The 20,771-nt window shown below is 39.3% G+C and overlaps 2 long non-coding RNA genes across 3 annotated transcripts in view; both read left to right on the forward strand.

The window, feature by feature from the left end:
- Positions 1–20,771, forward strand: part of LOC141376047 (uncharacterized) — a 67,282-nt gene that overhangs the window by 33,799 nt on the left and 12,712 nt on the right. Inside the window, exon 3 of one of the 2 annotated variants that reach the window (XR_015499119.1) lies at positions 17,572–17,645. The exons of the other annotated variant lie outside the window; for it this stretch is intronic. This is a non-coding gene — a long non-coding RNA (uncharacterized LOC141376047). The remainder of the gene's footprint in view (positions 1–17,571; positions 17,646–20,771) is intronic. 2 annotated transcript variants of the gene reach the window in all.
- On the forward strand, positions 579–3,946 carry LOC147835208 (uncharacterized). Its single transcript, XR_015499175.1, has 2 exons — positions 579–1,500; positions 1,567–3,946. It is a non-coding gene; the product is annotated as an uncharacterized LOC147835208 (long non-coding RNA).

The raw sequence follows: 20,771 nt of genomic DNA on the forward strand, positions 1-20,771 counted from the left end.
TATATATATATATATATATATATATATATATATATATACTGTATATTTATAAATTATATGTAATTAAATTATATTTATGGATGTTTACATCTAAACACTGGGGTGTAAGAGAAACAACTGAGATATTAAATTGCTATTTCGTTTTCTTTTATTTGGGGCTCTATAGCTTGAGCCACTGTTGTAATGTCTGTGTGTGTGCATGTGTTTGGTTGTGAGTATAAGCAATCCATGATAACTGTAGGAATTGTCTGTGAAAGAAATAAAGACACATGTGTGTGTGTGTGTGTGTGTGTGTGTGTGTGTGTGTGTGTGTGTGTGTGTGTGTGTGTGTGTGTGTGTGTGTGCGTGTGTGTGTGTGTGTGTGTGTGTGTATTCAGGTATCTGACTGTGAATGAAGGCTTGTCTCCGCAGAAAACCCTGCGAGAAAGAAAGAGAGCTCTCTATTGGAGACCCTGCTGTGGCTTGTGGAAGAATATGCCCGTGTGTGTGAGTGTGATTGTATATTCAGTGGCCAACTGATGGCTTTTGAAATGCATGTGAGTGTGTTTCTGAACCCATGCTGTTTTCTGTCTGTGTAGAAGAGCATTTGTGTGTGTGTGTGTCTTCCCCGCGGTGTTGAGAGTGTCTGTAGTGCTGTTCTCTGATTGGTGGATGATGAAGATGATGAGGAGAAGGACAGTGTTGAACCCCACAGTGTGGGTCTGCGGAGCTCCGCGGGACCCTGTGGGCTCTCCACTCGGCCCTGATTGGCCTATGAGATCTTAGGACCCCCTGCACACTCTTACATACACACCAGAGAATCTGTGCCCACAGACCCCTGGTGATTATTGGAGCGGTGAAACCGGTCTGTCCATCTGCTGTGTGTGCGTGTGTGTGATTTTTAAACAGGCAGCGTTTTCAGAGAAACACATTTAACATCTCATCATGAGTGGGCATCTTCATATGAGGTGGCCTGATTACACTGACCACACTGCCATCTCAGCGTCCACGAATGCTCTATTTTTATCTCAAGGCTAATGAATCGCTCGTGACGGAGAGCAGGAGTAGGATTTTTAAGCAGAGTTAAGGTTTTAAATTGCGCTACAGTACACCTGGAAGGGATAGTTCACTCAAACATTTTAATTTTGCCCATATCCAAAGATGCAAGTTCGATTTCACATTGGAAAAATGGCATAAAACATTTGCAAATAAAGCAGTTTCAATCCAATAAGTCAATTAGAACACAGTCGCCACTTCCTGATAAACTGGTGCCAAATATATAAAAGAAAAACGGAATTTAATGTGGTAGGAGAAGCCACTGTGGACCTTTTTGCTTATATAATAGATTACTTGCACTTCAAAAGATGAAGGCGACATGCATCTAAGAGTGAAAAGAAAGCCTTCCATGTTCTAGAGATAGAGTGGAGGCTTCAGGAACTCTGGGAAGTATGGAAACACATGCAGCCTCCATAAACAGGTCATAAACCTTTGAAAGAAACAGATGACAGGACTTGAGAATTGGTCAGTATTAACTAAAATATAGGTATTATTGTTTGATATTGGAAGTTGTAACAAATCTATCTCTAGGTGTGACCATAGTAGTTGGTAACAGGAAGAGGAACTATGTTGGCAGATATATGGAAGGGACTCAATCTGCACATCTTTGAAGATCTCTTGCCTTGTTGGTCCAACAGAAGCAATCGCTGACATGCAAGAAGATATTATTTGCTCCTGGTTGACTAGTGCCCATGGATGGTAAGTGGATAAAACTTGTGCATCAATACCCTAGAGCAGGGGTGTCAAACTCGATTCCTGGAGGGCCGAAGCCCTTCACAGTTTAGTTCCAACCCTGCTCCAACACACTTACCTGTAGGTTTCAAACAAGCCTGAAGGACTCAATTAGTTTGATCAGGTGTGTTTAATTAGGGTTGGAACTAAACTGTGCAGAGCTAAGGCCCTTTTGGAACTGAGTTTGACACCTGTGCCCTAGAGCATACTGTAGTTCAGGGGTTTTCAAGCTTGAGGTTCTGGAAGTACGGAGTACTGCAGATTTTAGCTCCAACTTGAATCAATACACCTAAAAGAATGTTTCTAGAAAGTCCAGTAAGAGCTTGATTATCTTGCCCAGCTTTGCCTGATTGGGATTGGAAGTCTTTGCAGGACAAACCGGCCCTCCAGGACTGAGATTGAGAACCTCTGCTGTAAATCATGAGGCCACTAGAACATAAATGGAGGGGATTGAAGATTTTGGGGGTCTTGATGATCATTGGATTGGGCTGACAAAGGGACATGGAGAAAGTACTTCTTTCTGGAACTTTAAGAGATTTCTCAGGGCCATGGATTTTGGAAAGAGCTTCTGCTCTGACATTCTTGAAGCCTGGATGATATGAGAAATTAAAATTGAAGTGGATAAAAAAAAATAAAACTGACCTGGCATGATGGGGTTTTAGTTGCCATTGTGGAGGTATTCTAGGTTTTTGTGGTCAGTGTATATACCAGGTGTGCCCAATCCTGTTTCTAGAGATCTACCTTCCTGCAGAGTACAGCTGCAACCCTAAAAAACACACCTGTCTTTAATAACCTTGTTTTGCTCAAGAGCATGGTCTATTTAAGTCCATATTTCATATTAAGATGAAACTTTGCCATGCTGTTTGTAAATGTTCATTAGAACTTGGGATTGTTGTTAATGATGGACCTTTTATTACCAGATTGTTAACAATCTTTTTGGAAAACGCACCCCAGATTAAAGCTTGCTTGAAAAAGAAAATGCATGTCTTTTTTATAATGAAGCATGCATATAATGGTCAATGGGTGGTCCACAGTTGAGCTGAAACTCCCTGGGTCTCTCTTAAACAGCATGTCCAGTTGTTTTAAAAAAGAAATTACTGGGTAATTAATTTAACTCAATAATTTGAACTTTTATTTTGTGTTTATTTTGAAAGCAGTGGAGACTCTAGTGCCAACCTGACCGTAGACTGCTTCATTTCTGGGTCTTTATTTTAGGGCAGCTCTTATCTAAGTCCGTTTGCCCAGAGCTTGTCTTTGGAGGATTGTGTGTGATTCATGTGTGAAGAGGGGGCGTCAGCGGTCTGTCTGTCCCCAGGGTGGAGATCCGGTCCTGGGGCTAAGGCTTGCAGACAGAGGGGCTGACGGCCTGCGAGCCTGGAAGGCTCAGCGCTCTAAATGAGAGTATTGTAAGAGTCAACCTGCTCTCATCTTCATGTACAATCTCTTTTTTTCTCTTCTCTCTCAGCACATTACTAGCCCAGACTATGTGACGACAACCATTGTGTTGGGGCCGACACACACGCACACACACACACAGACACACATGTTGAGGATAGAGACTGCACTGAGATTTTAGAGTCCAGAAACCTGGGAATCCCCTGCCACACACACACACACACATTAGTACAGTTTTCTCTATGGGGACTTCCCATAGACAAAATGATTTTTCTACTGGACAGACTGTATATTCTATACCCCTACTCCAACCGTATCCCTAAACCTAACCCTCACCAGGAATCAATCTGTATTTTTAGCATATTCAAAATACTTTATGAGCTGTTTTCCCTGTGGAAACCAAAACATTTTCCCCAAGAGGTCAAAGTTTACTGGTATTGCTATACATGTGGGGACATTTGGTTCTCACAATTTAAGGAATGCAAGGTATTAACACACATACTTGTGCAGCTATCTTTATGGGGACTTCACATAGATGTTAATAATTTTATACTACACAGACTATATTCTATCCACCCACTCCTAAACTTATCCCTCACAGCAGGAATGTCAAACTCAGTTCCTGGAGGAACTAGTTGGATCAGGTGTGTTTAATTAGGGTTGTGACATCTATTAGACGTCTTTTAAACACAAAGTTGCACAATTTCTGAGTACATACGTACTTTAAAATGTAAAAAGGAAATAATCTGTTAAATGTGGTCAATAAAAATTCTGATTGATTAAATGTACAGAAATGGTCAACGTACCCGTTTATACATTTTTGGATAGCACGGATTATGTAGCCAGAGCTATGTATGGCTGCATTTGCATTCTTTTCGCACTACCTTTCGCACTTTCGCTGACCGCTTACCTCCGAGAGGATGGCATTTCCGGTGTTACCAGTTTGCCCAGTAGCTCGCCACGTATGTTGATGGTCTTGACATGAATAGATATGTTGGCTGTGATGTCGGGGTTTGAGTCTGGCGAAGAACGGTTCCAGAAAGCAGGTGAAACAAAAGGCAAAAATATAATAGATACAAGTAAAAAAACAGGGTGAGAACGTGTTAAGATTTGAAATCGTGGTAAAAATTAGGTGAGGGCTTTTCTTTTTTTAGATTGCTTTTTAAAACTGCTGTTTGGATTTGGATTTGTGGGTGAGCGCTGGTTAATCAGTGCTTTTGAAAACACTATCGGTTGGGTTTAGGGAAGGAGGAGGGTGGGTCAGTCAATCAGTTGGTCAGTCAGTCAGTTGACAGCGGCCTCTAGTGGATTTATGCGAGAACAGCAGGCATGAAAGACACACTCGAGAGAAATTTGAGATCCGAAAAGCATACACAGGTAGATTTGTGTAAACAAAAACTGCAAAAAATAAATAAAATGTAGCTCCTGCAACTGATTTTGCACTCTTCTGAAATATATACAGGGGTACGTTTTCAAAATGACCCTGGGCTGGAAATTGTATTAAATATGGATATACATCGTTATCAGATATGTCATATGACATGACTTAAATTGAGATGTGAGATTTCCTAAACCTCTTCTAAAGTTATATTTATTTTGATTAATATCAATTTGTAATTTATTTGGTATTTTTTACATTATCAATTCCTCAGGTAATGCAGTTTTAATCCAGAATCCAAAATACCAACAGCCCTGACATTTACTAAATGTTTGGTTGCTGCTTTTTACATCTACGTGATTCACAAAAAGAACGGTTAACACCAGAAACGGTTGATCCATCTCTGTATCATGTTTTGTAAAGTGAGGCCTGCCTTGTTCTTTGGCTGCCCCCAATATAAAAGTCTCATTTTAGAGCTTTTGCTTCCAATAATGACCCTGGGTGACAAAGACAGAAAGCTGATGTAGTTACATATTCATGGAAGCCGTACGTCGAGGAGAGCACATTCTCTGAGACGATCACACACACACGCACACGCATGGCCGAGTCCATTTGCTCAAATGCTGAGATAATTGTGCTGAAGCCATTAGCATCTGAATATCAGTAGCACACTTCTCACATCCAGAGACACACACGGACACGGCCCTTAATGGAGCCTGTTTAATGGAGCCGGCTCTCCACACGCTCAGCTTCTGATTCTGACACTTCTCTGCCAAGATTTGCTTCCCTTTGTAGATTAGTTAAAAGATTTCTGTCGGAATCCGTTTATCCGCTTATTAATTCGAGTCATTTAATCCACGTCAAATTCCTTATTTTGATTCTCAACGTCAAGTCAATGTATTTGTGTAGATTTATTTGATTTATTTATGCTTTACCTTCCCACTAAAATATCTAGCTAATTTTATAGTCAAAATATCTTTAAAGTCAAACCCTTTTGGAAAGTGTTAGTTATTTATTTCAAATATTCCCCAAGTGCTGAGCGAAGATTACTTCAACACATTTTAAAGTAGTCTTAATAACAATATTTTAATAACTTTTCTTTTGTCTTTGCTATGATGGCAGTACATCATCTTTTTCAAGGTACACTGTAGAAAATGCTGGGTTTCACACAATTCGCCAACATAGGCTCATTCTGAAAACGTAGCCCTGTATACATTTCTGGAGATTGCGAATTTTGTAGCCAGAAGTAGGTATGACTGCGTTTAATCTTTAAAAGGTATGAGGTGTGACGCTCTTCCTTTTCGCGCCACTAGCTGAGGTTTCTCTGTCGGTTGATCAGGCAGTCAGTCAACAGCGGCCTCTGGTGGATTTACGCAAGAAGAAAAGGTGTGAATGGCACCCGTGAGAAAAATTTAAGATCTTGAAAAATGTACACAGTGCCCTCTGGTGGATTCATAAAAACTGCAAAAAACTTATCTTCTGGGACGTATTTGGTTCTCTCCAGAAATGTATACAGTGGTCCCTCGATATATAACATGGTTCACCTTTCGCAACCTCGCAAAAGTAAAGGTGACTGCTACACGGATTTAGTCTATTGCAGGATATTTCTAGAACCTTACTCCCTCGATTAACGGAGGACTACTGTATATAAGTAGGTATTCAGAATGAGCCTGGGTTGATTTCTTCATGTTGTCTCAACACAAATCAATTAAATCAACTTTATTAATTTTGCAAATTTAAGTAGATTGAACATAAAACAAAGTTTTCCCCCTCAAAATTCATATCGTTGTTTCGTATCATTTTAAATTTAGTGTGAAAAATCTTTGCAAGATACTGGAATTTATCTTAAAGTGCAATTTAAAGACTTAACTAGGTTAATTAGATCAACTAGGCAAGTTAATTAGGCAAGTCATTGGACAACAGGGGTTCGTTCTGTAGACAATCTAAAAATATATTCTAATAAAAACATTGTTATATATATATTTAGCTTATAGATTAGGAAATGTGTCACACTCAACAAAAATCTGTTTGTGCTACTTGTTCAAAGTACTTAGTTAAAATGAACTGAATCACTACAATTCTTGAGTATTTTGGGTGTAACTTAATTCATTTATGTTCAATCCACTTAAATTCATTTATTCATTTTCCTTCGGCTTAGTCCCTTTATTCATTAGGGGCCGCCACAACAGAATGAACTGCCAACCTATCCAGCATATGTTTTATTCAGCGAATGTTGTTTCAGCTGAAACCCAGCACTGGGAAACACCCATACACTATGGCTAATTTAGTTCATTTAAAAACTGTTGGGGAAACCGGAGCAAACCCACGCCAACATGGAGAGAACATGCAAACTCCACACAGAAATGCCAACTGGCCCAGCCGGGACTCGAATCAGTGACCTTCTTGCTATGAAGTGACAGTGCTAGCCACTGTCCATCGCCGATCTAGATTATGTTACTGCAATTTTGAAGATGCAATTTAAAGGAGTCAAAAGTAATCTCCCCAGCACTGACTCAATGTCCTTACTAATGGATAGGATTAAGGTTTGATTTCATTCTTTCAACTTCGAAAATTTCACGTTTAATTTAGTGTCACTTACCTTTGTAATTCCCTCACAATTTTTGAGGCGCAGTTGTTTTGTTAATGTTTCAGTTGTGGTAAAGCATGACAGCGATCAGTAGTCTGTGCTGGTTTTCTACAACTGCGCTTTATGAATTGTCTTCATTAGCATATTTCTTTCATTGAATCAAGTTCTACAAACAGCGAATGCAACAAAAAGCAATCACAAATCATCTTTCGGCTTGGTTCTGTGTGTCATCTTTGGTTTTATTTTCGTCTGTTCTCCCCTAGTCCGGGTTGTCATGACAACCACAGATGAAACCGATGGCTTTATTCGGCGATCACACAATACCCAGCAGCCCCCTCTGCTCTGGCCAGGCTATCCTGAAATCAATCTGAAGCTCCGCAAACAATGTTGCGATGTCACCGTACACCTGACAGGTATCGAGGCATTCAGCTCATGTCCTGGTATCACGCTGGGACTCCCCTCCATCCCATTACCCACCATTCAGAGCAGTCAAAGCCCCAGCTCAGGCAGGATAAACTGTTATGATCCTGCAGGTTTGAGGGAGCACACTGAAGCCTGTGTTTGGCTGATCCGCGGCCATTAGGAGACCTGAGATAAGGAGGTCTTCAATACAGACTGTACAGACTAATGAAAGAGACAAATTACACGCAGACTGGTGTAATGACTGGTCGGAGATGGGAAAGTGTGGTTTTATATTTCTAGAGTGATTTGGTGTTGTTCAAAGCGCCAAATAAGTCACATGGTCCACTAAAAAAAAGGTTTTTGCTGCTTGTTGAAACTACTTATGTAGAATGAGCAGAATCAACACAATTCTTGAGTTGTTTTTTGGACAATTTAAATCTTTTATGTTCAATTTTGTAATAGCAACTTAATTTAATTGATTAGGGAATGTGTGGAACACAGCATTTTTACTGTGTAATTTGTGTCGATTCAGTTTGGAGACACTCTGACGACTGAAGACACCAAGTGATGAAGTCTTTCGAGTGTAATTTTGTCCCATTCTTCCTGCAAACAAGTCTTTGTGTTGGCAACAGTTTGGAGTTTGCGACTTTGTTGTTGCATTTTGTGCTTCAAAATGCACCATACGTTCCCTATTGGAGACACGTTGCAGACCAGTACCTGGAGGCCTGGATTGGCTAATCGGGAGGACCGGGAGAATTCTCAGTGGGCCGGTCTGTTTTTTTGGCCGTGAGGGCCGGTGTCCCTAGCTGCTTGCACTTTCACTTTTTTCATTTATTTATTTATTTATTTATTTGACCATAGCCTCACGCCTGTTTCACACCGCAAGCGTCAGCGGCGCGTGAGCAGAGCGTGAGCAGAGTGTGCGCAGCGCGTATGTCGAGCAGTAGCTTGCCTTTTCACACCAGCTGCGTCTGCAGCGCGGAGCTCTTCGTCAGCCTATCTCTGTCTATTCTATCTAGTTACCCATGTCTCTATATACAAATACAATTTTTAAACTTTTCATCTGCACCAAGGCCCCTCCTATGCTGTTTCTTTAACCTGCAAATGTTTATTTTACAAAATTTATAGATCAAATAGTACTGTATGCGTCTCAAGCTAACTTATATGAGAAGTGTCTACAGTCAGAAGACAGTCGCCTGTGATGCTGGAGACCTAGTTATAATCATATTTATACAATATAGTTATAATGATATTTATACATGATCAAACTAGTGTTTCTTTCTCCGCTTCAGTGATGTCCAGCGGCAGAATAACAGCTCGTTAATTCATGCTCGTGCAGAGGATGAGACGGACAAAAGTAACCAATGCATGCCATTCTTTTACTTATTTTCGTGTTGTCAGATTCACAGTGCAAACAGCTCCCGGTAGGAATAACTCGAGTGAACATAAAACAAAGCCGATTAAAACTTTCTTCCTCTGCTCAGCTGCACAGAACACAGCGAGCTCACATAATCCAGCATGCGTGTCGAGCTACACTACCCACAATACACTTCGCTATGGACTACAAATCCCGTAAATATTCTATTTCCCCTCTCTTACAACACTAGTGTGCAACTTAAGCAAAACTGATACTAAAATTGTTTTACATTTGGTTTTGTAGTTCGGGCCTAAATAAATGTTTCTTGCCGTTTTTAATAGTTTTAAGTTAATTTGGATGACTATATAAACCATTTGACATTATTAACGCATTTATTGGGTAAATTTGCTACTTTTAACTGTCATTCAATATGTTTTGGTCATTATCAATGCACTGTCACTTTAATTGAGCGTGAGCAGCGCGTCAAAAATACACCCAGCGCCGAAACTATCGCTGCACTGCTGCTTCGGCGAAGCTCACGCCTCGCTCTGACGCGATGCTGCTGCGTGTGGTATGAAAGCTCTAATCTGTTAACATGGACGCCGAAAACACACACGCTGCTCACGCTCTGCTCACGCGCCGCTGACGCTTGCGGTGTGAAACAGGCGTTAACATGGACGCCGAAAACACACGCTCTGCTCACGCGCCGCTGACGCTTGCGGTGTGAAACAGGCGTCACTTTTTATTCATTATTTTGCTGCAGCTCTGCTCTATTTATTAATTTTCTCGCAGCCCCGTAAGCAAAATGCAGCCTGCAGGTTAATGATGATGTAACTATCATTCCACCTTAAACAGCGGCACCTTAGTGAAAATAAGAATTCGAATAATGAATATTAATGAATATAACACCTGCTCAATGAAAATCAGAGGATTCACTACATTAATACAGTACGTTAATACTATGGTTAAAAGTCTTAACAGTGCCGTTGTGGTCCAGTGGTCAGCATGTTGCGTTACGACGCTGCTGACCCGAGTTCGAACCAATTAATTAATATTATTTTTCATTTTTATTGTTAAGACATATAACACTGTTAGGGCTGTTAAACATTTGAAGTTCTGAAGCAGCTGTTTTCCTGAAAAAGACGTGATAGTGTCATTAGAAACTGAATTGGAAATTACATTATTATAATAGTTGGTGGGCCATCAGAGGTGGGCCGGTCTAAAGCTTGAAACTCCAGGGCTGAAAAGGCATCCCACTCCAGCCCTGAGTACCTGTATCCTCTTCCTTCACAGCCAGGAGTTTGTAGAATGTGGTTGAAATATGCATGGACATCCCTGGAACAGAAGGCAGCATATTGTGCTCCAAAGTCCCTGTGTACTATTCAGCATTGATGGTGCATCACAGAAGTGCAAGTTACCTTTGCCAAGGGCACTGACACAACCCCATACCATGACAGACCCTTGCTTTTAGACTTGTTGCTGGAAACTGGATGATCCTTTTCTTTAATGGTCTGGATCACACTACATTTAATTCTCCCAAAATAATACCTGAAATACTGATTCATCTGACCGCACTACATGTTTCTACTGTGTGATGTTCCATCCCAGATGCCTCCGAGCCCAGTGAAGTCAATAGCCCTTCTGGACACTGTTAACATAGGGCTTCCTTTTGGCATAGTATAGGTTTAACTGGCATTTGTGGATGTGGTACTTGACAGATTTGCCAAAGTAGTCCTGAGCCCTTGTGCTTATAGATCAATGAGGATTCTCGATGCAGCGCTGACTGCGGGGATCGCAGACCAGGGTAGTTCAGATTAGGCTTGCGCTTTTGTCCTTTACCCACTCAAATTCTTCCAGATTGTTTGAATCTTTTAATGATGTTCTGCACTATTGAAGGTGAAATATCCTAATGTCTTCCCATCTTTCTTTGAGAAACATTGTTTTAAAACAAAATAATTTCAATCAAAATTTGGTGGCAGTATGTCAACACGATTGACTCAACGTGAGGTTGAATTTATTTTTTAATGTGCGAAAATACATACATAAATATATTTAATAAATGTAAGATTCAGTGTACAATAACTCTACATTAATTAACATTAGTAAGTAAGTTTGACACTCCTTTGCTTCATCAGCAAAGTTTGGATTTACTTCACATTACAGCAGAGACACATCTTACACACACGGCATATTACACACAGAGACAATCCCTGAGACGCTAACAGCACGTCACCACTGTCTTGCAGGTCCTGGTTACTAACATGGTGACAGCACCAAATTCTGGCCTGGCATATGTAATAGATTTTGGAGTGTTATTAGATCATTTGAAAGACACTGTCGTGTGGAAACTAAAGAAGATATTTTGAAGAATGTTAAAAACATTTAAAAATTGATATCTGTAGTATTTATTTTTTTACTGTAAAAGTCAATGGTTACAGGTTTCTAACATTCTTAAAAATATCTTCTTTCGGGTTCAACAGAAGAAAGAAACTCAAACTAATTTAGAACAAGTGAAGGATAAGTAAATGATAACAATTTCATTTTGGGCGAGCTGTCTCTTAAGAATGAACTAAAAAGTTTAAATATAAGCTCTTAAAAATATATAATGCTTAACTATTTATATATAATCTAGTGAATAAGACAGAAATTTGCATTGGTGCTTTGGACATGTTTTTTCTTAACAGTTAGCAGTAACTTTTTTTAAATGAAGTGATAAAAATCGACTTTGTGATATATTTAGGCATAAATGCCACTATTCCTGTGTAACCATTAGGTTAAAAGTCTTCTTTTCGGCATAGTTTTATTCCTGAACAAGCGAGATTTTAGGATGTGATATTATTGCTACTGGAAATAATCAACTGCTTGTGCTGGTAATAATTTTGGTTTTCCTGTTGCTGAGTCTTACTGAGGCTTTATTATGTAGTGAAATGTTGTATCTCTAGATCAAAAACGTGTCCCAAAGGACAATTAAAAAGAAATTTACCCAAATTGCATCTAATTTTGTGTTTTTCCACTTTTTTCAGTCTGTTTATCTTATGCTCAGAAACCCTTTTTTTAATCACAATGTTGTTGTTGTTTTTGTTTGGCCATTTCCTCTCCTGAAAAAAGGCTACTTTAACCGGATTTAACCCGTAAACATCTGTTTTATTTGGATACGTTTCTTTATTGATTTTGCTATAGCAAATATATTTGTACATAGAATAATACCAGCCAATTACACTCACCGCCACTTTATTAGGTACAACTGTCCAACTGCTTGTTGATGCAAATTTCTAGAAATTTGTAAAAAACTGTTAATTTTCTGGCAATTTCGATTTCTGCTGACACATTCAGATGGTCGGGTCAGAATTTGGTGTCAACAACATGAAAGCATGGATCCATCCTGCTTTGTATCAACGGTCATAAAGCACAATTCATCTCAGACTGCTTTCATAAACATGACAATGAGTTCACTGTACTCAAATGGCCTCCACAGTCACCAGATCTCAATCTAATAGAGCATCTTTGGGATGTGGTGGAAAGGGAGATTCACATCTTGGATGTGCAGCTGATAAATCTGCAGCAACTGCTTGATGCTATCATGTCAATATGGAGCAAAATCTCTGAGGAATATTTCCAGTACCTTGTTAAATCTATGCTCTGAAATATTAAGGCTGTTCTGAAGGCAAAAGGGGTCCAATCTGGTACTAGTAAGGTGTACCTAATAAAGTGGCCGGTGGATGGAGCTGTTACATGAGTCTACCTATGTTACAATTAGATGAGTCTTCAGTCTGTTAATAGAAACATAATTATTTTAGTCCTGAGACAGGTAGTAAAACTGCTTCCATTCGACATGATTTTGTACATAAATCCTTGTTTTTTTCTTTGCAAATCATCAAAAAAATTCATGTAAAACATGAATATTGTGGAAATTCCCCGATTTTCAATGCACTCTCAGATGTTTTGCACTCAGAGTTTTGATAAGGCCTGCTTCTGTTGTGTGTTTTGCATGACCGCTAGTGCGAGGTAAAAAAAACAACAGCATCCTGAGAAAGAGGAATGTGTGTTGTTTTGCTCAGGCAAGCTGGTTAGCAACTCCCGTCTCGTTTCATTTCACCCCCTCGTCATTCTGTCCTTCCCCACGTTTCTCAATTCCCACTGACCCCAGGCCTGCTCCCATCAAGCCTGCGACCCGGCCCGGTGTCGTGGACCGAGCGAAATGGAGAGCGAAGCAGGAATGATGCGACTCTGCCGAGGAGGAGTGTTAATAGTTATTGATCCGCTGTGTTTTTAATGTGTGGCGTGGGCCGACTGCCACAGCGAGGCGGAGGAGGAGGCTGACGCCATCACCAGAAAGCTATAACACACGGAGAGCCGGTGTAATAGAAATCTGGCTGGCCTGTTTTTTTTTCTCTTCTTCTTCTTTTTTCCCTCCCCTCGCTTCCATCTCTCTATCTCAGGCTGTAGATTGATCTTCCTCTTCCTGCTGTTTGGGGCTCTGTCATTACCCTCTCTGTCATTAGAGTGGAGTCAGCAGCCGGGCCGCCCTGCCCGCATCACTCCACACAGACAGCTCCACTCATCCCTCACACTGACTCTACATTTATAACAGCAGCTGACACACACACACACACACACACACACATCCGGACCGGCAGATCTCGAACCCCTCACTTGGGCTCCAGGGGTCTGAGGGGTTTTACCAGCACACTGACAGCACTGTGATCTTTAAAACACACATCAGCTAAAACACACCTATTGATTTTTTTTACTTACACATTTACATTTTACATTTTATTTTTATTTTTATTTTTTTTTACATCATTACCGTCCAAAGGATGGTATATATGAGTATTAGCTCTTCTGAAATTTGCGTTATAGCATATTAATCTTTTTTTAGGTTGTATTCACCCCACTGTTGTATTTAAAGGAGTGGTCCACAGTGTATTTTTAAGGCTTGGTTGGGTTTATAAGATGTAAAGCAATGTGTGCTCATGCTTCACTTGTTGAAGATCACACTTTTTTCATATATCTTACTTTGATTATTTATACTGTCATATTCCCTAGTTTCTCTGAAAGGCTGCCCTCACGAGGCTCTGATTGGTTAGCTAACATAATGTGCTGTGATTTGCGGATTGGCTCCAAGTCACACCCCTACAAGCATGCGCTTTTGCGCTGTGTAAACAGTCAGCCAGACCAGCAGTTAACAGCGTTAGCTGCTTGAATCTGACAAAAAATGAAGAGCACACAGCTGAACCTCACGCCTGCTCTCTAAAATAAAATCTGACAAGTGTCTTTCGTATATATTCAGGTTATAAGCATGTGTAATATCTTTTGTGAGTTGGTCATTTGAGATGTAGAACGCAGGGAAATCGGGCACATAGAGAGACACTGCAGCGCTGGTGAATATTGTGGGTGTTTACAGCGATTCGACGGATAAATATGAATTTGTTGCTAAATTGTTAGCATTTCCCGTTGATTACATCCTTGTAGATTTCACTACAACATACATTTGTTGCTAGAAACGCATGTAGTTTATCAATTTTAACAAATAAAAATACTTGTAGGTTGTTGCGCACATTCTACAGCTTTGTCGGTTGGAGGAGTTTTAACCGAATCCAGCACAGGGGTGCGTTTCCCAAAACCATCGTTAGCCAACTAAGGTCGCAAGTTTTGTCGTTACAAACATAGTATTGATTTGACGTTTCCCAAATCCATCGTTCCAACGAACATTCGCAAACTGCATCGCAAACTTGAGCACTTGCAACTACACCTCTGGAGTTGTAGTTAGAAACATAGTTCCTGGCTGTGTTCTATTCCCACTTATCCCCCCTATGCCCTATTCATTTAGAACACTCTAACATTTAAACTTAGAATGATTAAAACTAAAAAAGCAGTAAGGTCATCTCTCTTAGGTGTCATTTGCTTTCAAACTATTTGTACAGCTCAGTTTTAGCGATCTTCATGTTCACAATTGTGCTCCCTTCGCAGTGCACTTTGAAAACATTGCTGTCATTTGGAACACAGCCTCATGACAAAAGCTATAGATGACCTATTATTTAAAAGCATAGTTTATGTTACGTCTCCAAAGCTTGTGAAAACAAAAAATACTGCACATGTTAGTTCTTTTTTAATTTAAAGTGGGTTATTTATTAAGTATCTGTACTGTATATGACATGGGCCTGCTGGTTAGAACATTTCTGCAGTGGTTTGCATGTCAAATTGTAAAAGTAGACATTTCAATAAATAAATAAATAAACAACCAATATCCTACTTAATAATAATAATCATCATCAATCATAATCATCAGTATATATATTAGCCCCCTTTTGAATATTTTTTTCGTTTTTAAATATTTCCCAAATGATGTTTAACAGGGCAAGAAAATGTTCACAGTATGTCTGATAATATTTTTTCTTCTGGAGAAAATCTTATTTGTTTTATTTCGGCTAGAATAAAAGCAGGTTTACATTTTTTAAAGCCATTTAAGGACAATATTATTAGCCTCTTTAAGCTATATATTTTTAGATAGTCTACAGAACAAACCATCATTATACAATAACTTGACTAATTACCCTAACCTGCCTAGTTACCCTAATTAAGCTAGTTAAGCCTTTAAATTTCACTTTAATCTGTACAGAATTGTCTTGAAGAATATCTAGTGAAATATTATTTACTGTCATCATGGCAAAAATAAAATAAATGAGTTATTAGAAATGAGTTATTAAAGCTATTATGTTTAGAAATGTGTTGAAAAAATCTCTCTGTTAAACAGAACTTGGGGAAAAAATAAACAGGGGGGCTAATAATTCTGACTATATGATGTATATATATATATATATATATATATATATATATATATATATATATAGAGAGAGAGAGAGAGAGAGAGAGAGAGAGAGAGAGAGATTTTTTTAATCTGTGTAGTTAATTTTTTTTCTACTGGTAAAATACCCTTTTTAATAACATTATAGTGTCATAAATGTTTGTTTAATTTGGAATATTTTTGATATAGACTGGCAATGTATATGTCCTTTAAATAAATACATTTTCAATTCTTGCCTCTCAATTTGGGATTACCCTGTAATGAATATACTCTAATGCTCGTAAGGAATAATGTAATTTATTTATACTTTTTATAGCAATAATCACATTCAAATCAATCTGCTTTTAAACCATGTAAACCAAAAGTAGTCAGAATTCATCACCTAAATCTAATCATCTACATCATATCCCAGAGTACAATGCTCAGCATGTCAATTGTAATCAGTAAAAGTCTACAATTTGGAAGTAATTTACCCAGCAATGAGTTCAATTAAACCCTACAATGTTTGTATCTTTTACTCAATGTACTCTCTGATTTACATAATTGCATTTATTTTAGTTACTCTTTCATCCCTATTAAATGCATTGGTTTATTAATAATAATCATGTTAATTATTCACAATAGGGCAGTGCCTAAATCTATATAAACACATGTAGATTTTCTGCAGCAGGGACTGAAGGTGGGTGTGATTTTACCTAGATGTTATTCTGGATTAACATCTATGTTGATCATAGAAGTTAATTTTTGTTTGAAAATTTAATCCATATACCTAATCCCTACCCCTAAACCCAACCATAGCTATAATTATTCCCAAAATAAGAGGGAAAAATAGATGGATAACAATAAGAAAAGCACATAATCATAAAGTTAGCATAAACTGCCCAGGTAGCCAAGAATTTTGGCCAAGCTTTGGCATAAAGCTGGCACAGGAGGCATTCATCCGGCTCTGATTTAGAGCATGTGGGTCAAACATGGCCCAGGTTTGGCAGAGCTGGCACCATCTTTAAGACAGCACACAAGACATCGGCCAGATGTCAAGTGTAGTATTTAGCCCAGATATAAAAAATATGTGGACCACATAAGTTTGGCCTAACTTGACCCACATTTAAAATCCTTTTAATTATTTTTTGACACATTTTAATTCACAAAATTATTTCCATCTACCTGTTTGCATTTTCTAATGCCTGCGTTTTAATCCAGTAAACAATCAAGATTTAATTGTTTGAATTATTAATCTATTCTCTCCTGGATGCTGCTACTGGAATTTGGCTTCCAGACAATGGCCCATTTCAGGCCATCAGGTTAATAACCTGGCTAAAACTTGACCCAGACATGGTCCATGTTTGGCTCTTCCCCATAGGCCAGACTTGGTCCGATCATGTACCGTAATTCACTGCAGCATGTGGGCCAAGCAAATGCTGATTGTGTGGGCCAGATAAATTTTGCTATGTGGGCGTAAACGTATCCCTTAATTCTGATTGGCTGGTTCCAGGATCAACATAGATGTTAATCCAGGAACATTGGTCAAATCACACTGACCGGGACTGAATGCCTACACAATCAGCATGTGTTTACTATTAACAACATGCTATAACTACAGAACTATGCTGTGTTTTCAGTGCACTGGAACCCTTCTGAAATGCCGGGAAATCAACATTTAGATTGTTGCTCTGTTTATTTATTCATAGATTTCACATTTGCAGGTGTTTTTATGCGCTTCTTTTGTTATGCTTATCAGGCTCTTTATTAAGCTGTCAGATGCGATGCAAATGAAGTTATTACTTGAGTTTAAACGCTAATTGTTGTTTTTGTTGAGCGACTGAAGGACAGTGGCATCGTTCTGTTTGTTTCTTTCTGAAGGAGATGTTCAAATGTTTCAGATAACAACACACTGTGGGACTATCGCGGCCATTATTGTGGTGACATGACAACTGGTCAGCCATTACTGCTGCAGGTAATCATAGCTGGAGTGCGGTTTTATCCGAGAGAAGAAAGAGTTAAAACATGTTAACCTCATCCTGCCGGGAATCAGAAATCCTGTCTGAATGGTTGAGCTCCCAGTGGTCTAGATTTCTCCAGATGTGTGTGTGTGTGTGTGTGTGTGTGGACCCCCACACAGAGGGTCAGACCTTGTACATGTGGGAGCAGTTTAGGGATAAAGGGAGAGAAAAAGAGGGCCAGAAGTAAGCAGATACCTGAGGACGCCATTGTGTGATTTGCATGGAAGCCGTCCAGGTGGCGATGGAAATCTGACCTTACAAAAATTAACCATGTTTATATATATATATATATATATATATATATATATATATATATATTTATATATATAGATAGATAGATAGATAGATAGATAGATAGATAGATAGATAGATAGATAGATAGATAGATAGATAGATAGATAGATAGATAGATAGATAGATAGATAGATAGATAGATAGATAGATAGATTGTATATATATATATATATATATAGGGTATCTACTGGGTCTTAAAAAGTCTTAAAATATATTATATTTTTAAAAAAACTAAATTTTAGGCCTTAAAAAGTAAAACTGAAATGTTATGTTGTAGGTCTTAAATAATTTTAAACAGGTCTTAATTTTCCGCTGTACAAGTAAAGCTATACCCAATCTGCCGACATCCATCCAATCACCAACAATCCATCTTGATAAAACATTTTTTATAATTAAGTTTTTTATTGAAAAGAGATATAATTCTCCTTAGCTGTTAGACATATTTAACAGCAATTTCTCCTAATTAAATCTCCTATAATTCCCATGGAAAGAAAACTAAAAACAATTGCACAGTTCCTCAAGATAAAAACAGAGCAACGCATCTCTTTACGTTATATCCCATTGATTTTAAAACTCTTTACAGAAATAAGGGGGAGTAGACATAATACTTATAAATAGGCATGAAACTTAAGGTTTGAGAACAGACGCTAAAAAATTAAATACATTTGCTTTAGAAACAATCATTAGTGTTTAGCCCTGTATACGTCTAAAATTTCATTCATAATGGTCTTAAAAAACTTACAATTGACTCGATGAAACCTGCAGAAACCATGATATAGTAAAATTTACATAGCAATGTTTTATGTAGTGCAGACTCCATTTAAACTACTAAATACCATTGCAAAACTGTATGGTTGGCGTTGCAAATCTATGGTTAATTTGAGGTTGTCATAGTCGACCATTCTAACCACAAGTCAATAGTTGTGCTAATCTAACCATAGTTTCATATAGTAAAAATGTTGTTATATAAATAAAACCCAATGCATCAAAAAATGGTCATTGTATTAAGGGTGTAAGTTCCCTGACCGCTTTATTTGTTGAAATATGAGGGCTGAGCAGATCTCAGTCTCAGTCTGTGTACATGTCTGTATTGGAAGAGTAAATATTTGAATACCGGTGCCGTCTCCCTTTCCACTTTTGCCCCTGTAAAAAGCAAATTTCACCGCAGAACTATTAAAATGGAGTCGCAGGTTATGAATATGAATTACTCGGCATTTACATGTATCATTTGTGAAATGACGCAGAATGAATTTTCTTCACAGGGAAAGAGAGAGAGAGAGAAATTACAGGCTGAGCTCTTTCTTCTGAGAAGAGTCCTGAATATCCTTTAGCATTGTGAGGAAATGTTTAATCTGTCTCCCGCTGGGAAACAGAAGCCTAATGCAGTATCTCAGTGCCTCTGCTGTCTGCCGGCAGAATGGCGGAGACATTTTAATGCATTTCAGAGTTCTTCTCTGGGTACAAGATGATGGACGGAGGAACCTTATATTTGCGAACACCCAGGGTTTAATGCACTCAGCGCCGCTCGCCGCCTTGTCTTCCAGCCAACAAAACATGTTCCGCGGAATAAAAGAAAAAGCAAAGCACAGAATTATTCTCCCTGCCTTCTATCAAGCTCCTGCATTCAGCAGCGCGTCTGAAGGGCGCGTCAGTCCGCCTGCCTCTCTCAGAGAGGTAATTATCCTTTTTCCTGTCACAGGGCTCCAAATGATCTCTAACCACTGGGGAGCTTTTTTAGGGGCTCAGCTTTGTCAATAGGAAGTCGAAAGAGCTTTAATTTTCAGACAGCTGCACATGTACTTTCATCTCGGCATTATTCCCCCTATAGCGGTCATCTCTACGAGCGCACGCGCGCGCTTTTGTTTGTGACGTGGGGCCGCGCGCGCGCGCGCCTGCCTGTGCACGGCCTCCCCGCATTAGCATATTTATTTATAGACTTACACTTTTCTTACAGTCATTTTTGCGCAACAATTTTCACACTCGACATTGTCTGTGTAATTTCCCTTTCAGTGTCTCTCTGTTTTCTCCTCTCTTTCCTTCCCTTTCAGAAAGAGCCATGAATGGATGGAAAATTATCACAATTACTCACATAATTGAGCCGTCTTTGTGGCAAGTGCAGCTCGAGGAGCCCTTTTTCCATCAGCCAAAATGGTTTCATTATAGGGGTTTTCATATTCCCTGACACGGGGCGCAGGGGGGGCCGCGGTGCGCGCAGGAGTCGCTGGGGGAGAAGGGTGGATCATTAAGGTCACAGTGGGGATAATTATCTTGACTATGGAAAGAGCATCCAGCACCTTTTTTCTCTTCCCCGCCACAAAAGCACCGTCCATGGCCTTTCGGCACAAAGAACTTGGAAATAAATGGAGCTTCCACCTACAACTTATTCACAAAGAGAGAGAGACTTGTATCAACATGACAATTTTCCATTATTAGGACTAATGGCGGGCTGCCTTAGGAGATCAAGGGGAGAGGGGGACGCGTTCAGGTGTGCTGGAGTACTGACCTCTCCCCCGTCTTTGTTTGGGACTTAACTCCGAACAAAAACCCTAAAGGGGATGGAGAGAACGCGGCACTCGAGCCCCCTCCGCCGCGCCTCATTATTTCATTAGAGAATTTGCATGTTGCCCGTCTTTATGGGGCCATTAATTGGACAATGGGAAGTACGTTTGCAGCGGTGTAATCAAACCTTGCTTCAATATGCATAGGAGAGCCAGCCACACCACACCAGCGCGGCGTATACCACATTACGCGCAGCTGTTTAAAATCATCCGCAGGCCCGAACGGTT

This window comes from Danio rerio, chromosome 9, assembly GCF_052040795.2.
Source record: "Danio rerio strain M-AB ecotype USA chromosome 9, GRCz13ab, whole genome shotgun sequence".
NCBI classification, from domain to species: domain Eukaryota; kingdom Metazoa; phylum Chordata; class Actinopteri; order Cypriniformes; family Danionidae; genus Danio; species Danio rerio.